This window comes from Alosa pseudoharengus, unplaced genomic scaffold, assembly GCF_046254945.1.
Source record: "Alosa pseudoharengus isolate Yale_2024_CS ecotype anadromous, Long Island Sound unplaced genomic scaffold, YU_APseudo_1.1 YU_APseudo_1.1_scf_130, whole genome shotgun sequence".
NCBI lineage: Eukaryota > Metazoa > Chordata > Actinopteri > Clupeiformes > Clupeidae > Alosa > Alosa pseudoharengus.
In genome coordinates this window covers 80,001-82,444 of record NW_027468599.1, presented here as the reverse complement: position 1 = coordinate 82,444, position 2,444 = coordinate 80,001, and positions in this window count along the sequence as shown.

The window sequence follows — 2,444 nt, the reverse complement described above, 5'->3', positions numbered from 1 at the left end:
GAGAAGAGAGAGAGAAGAGAGAGAGAAGGAGAGAGAAGTGAGAGAGAAGAGAGAGAGAAGAGAGAGAGAAGAGAGAGAGAAGAGAGAGAGAGAGAAGAGAGAGAGAAGAGAGAGAGAATGAGAGAGAAGAGAGAGAGAAGAGAGAGAAGAGAGAGAAGTGAGAGAGAAGAGAGAGAGAAGAGAGAGAGAAGAGAGAGAGAAGTGAGAGAGAAGTGAGAGAGAAGTGAGAGAGAAGAGAGAGAGAAGTGAGAGAGAAGAGAGAGAGAAGAGAGAGAGAAGTGAGAGAGAAGTGAGAGAGAAGAGAGAGAGAAGAGAGAGAGAAGTGAGAGAGAAGTGAGAGAGAAGAGAGAGAGAAGAGAGAGAGAAGAGAGAGAGAAGTGAGAGAGAGAGAAGTGAGAGAGAAGAGAGAGAGAAGTGAGAGAGAGAGAAGAGAGAGAGAAGTGAGAGAGAAGTGAGAGAGAAGAGAGAGAGAAGTGAGAGAGAAGTGAGAGAGATTGTGTGTATGTGTGTACTTGTGTGAGTGGCGTGCATGTGTGTGTGTGTGTGTGCATGCTTGTGTGCGTGGCGTGCATGTGTGTGTGTGTGTGTGTGTGTGTGTGTGTGTGTGTGTGTGTGCGTGTGTGCGTGTGTTGTGTGTGTGTGCGTGTGTGCGTGTGTGCATGTGTGTGTGTGTGCGTGTGTGTGTGTGTGTATGTGTGTCTAGAGAGAGTAGACAAAGCCAGGAATTGTGAGGTGAAAATTAAAGTGCAATTGACTCCAGAAGAAAACGTCAGTGAGCTACTCCTGCAAATACTAATACAAGCATATAGTGATCAAGCGCACTGTGTGTGTGTGTGTGTGTGTGTGTGTGTGTGTGTGTGTGTGTGTTACTAATGTAATTTAAGAGTGAACCTGCGTGCCCTCGGTCCAGTCACCCACATGAGGAGATAATATCCTCCTCCTGGTGCCCTGGAGACCGGGCGCTTTAAATAAACTCGCTGCTAATTGAGCTCAGGACGATCGTTAGCGGCAGACTTAATAACGAGCTCATCATCAGACTGCATACGAGAACATGTTTGCCTGGTGCATGTGGGCGGGCGCCGGAACCGGCCGGTTCCAGATCAGGTACGGTTCTGGTCCGGGTCTGGTCCACCGCCTCACTGCTCTCCATGGACTGGACTTCTAACATTGGAGTTAAATCGGCACATACTTGCAACGGCAGAGTTAAATCGGCACGTACTCGCAACGGCAGAGTTAAATTGGCACGTACTCGCAACGGCAGAGTTAAATTGGCACGTACTCGCAACGGCAGAGTTAAATTGGCACAGAAGTGGGCTCCACAGGGCACCATGTGGATAGCAGTGTGTGTGTCAGCTGCTTGTTGACCACTCCTGTGTGTATTTGCAGCTGTGGCAGGAGGAGGTGGAGCTGAGATGGGCAGTTTATGGGCATATCTCATCTGCCTGCAGACGCCTCCTGTGTGTGTAGTTGCAGCTGTTGCAGGAGGAGGTGGAGCTGAGATGGTCAGTTTATGGGCATATCTCATCTGCCTGCGGACACCTCCTGTGTGTTTAGTTCCAGCTGGGCGGGCGGCTTTGCCCTGGTCCTCCTCGTATGACAGGAAGTTCATCATGAGGCATTTATTCATCTGAGCAGAGCAGAGTGGACACCAGGCTCCATTGATCTCATTCTTCATCAGCCATCGATCCTCCTCAGCAGGGGTCACTGGGGCTCAACTGGGCCTGGAAGCCTCGCACATCTCTTCCGACAAAACCCCTCCACGCTCACACTCTCTTCGATCGTTCCATTCCTCTCTTTTCTCTCTATCCTCTCTGTTCTCTCTATCCTCTGTTCTCTCTTTTCTCTCTATCCTCTCTATTCTCTCTGTTCTCTCTATCCTCTCTCTGTTCTCTCTATTCTCTCTATTCTCTCTATCCTCTCTGTTTTCTCTCTATCCTCTCTGTTTTCTCTCTATCCTCTCTGTTCTCTCTATTCTCTCTGTTCTCTCTATTCTTTCTGTTCTCTCTGTTCTCTCTATTCTCTCTATCCTCTCTGTTTTCTCTCTATCCTCTCTGTTCTCTCTATTCTCTCTGTTCTCTCTATTCTCTCTATCCTCTCTGTTTTCTCTCTATCCTCTCTGTTCTCTCTATTCTCTCTATTCTCTCTGTTCTCTCTGTTCTCTCTGTTCTCTCTGGACTGTGTCCATTCTTCCATCCCTTTCCCTCTCCCTCGTTCCCCCTCTCCTGTCTCCTTGTGTAATGATTGTGGAAGTTGGCAGCGTATAGCCTGCCCTCTGGAGCTGCAGACCCAGGGGGACTCTCTGATCGTCAGCCCCGGGTCAGAGGTCACATACCCTGGACGCTTCACTCCTCTACCCCAGTGCAGAGGTCCAGCAAGCTGAAGAACTCTCTGATAGAGCCGTCTCTTTAATGGTGAAGAGACCATCTCTCTTTCTCTCTCTCTCT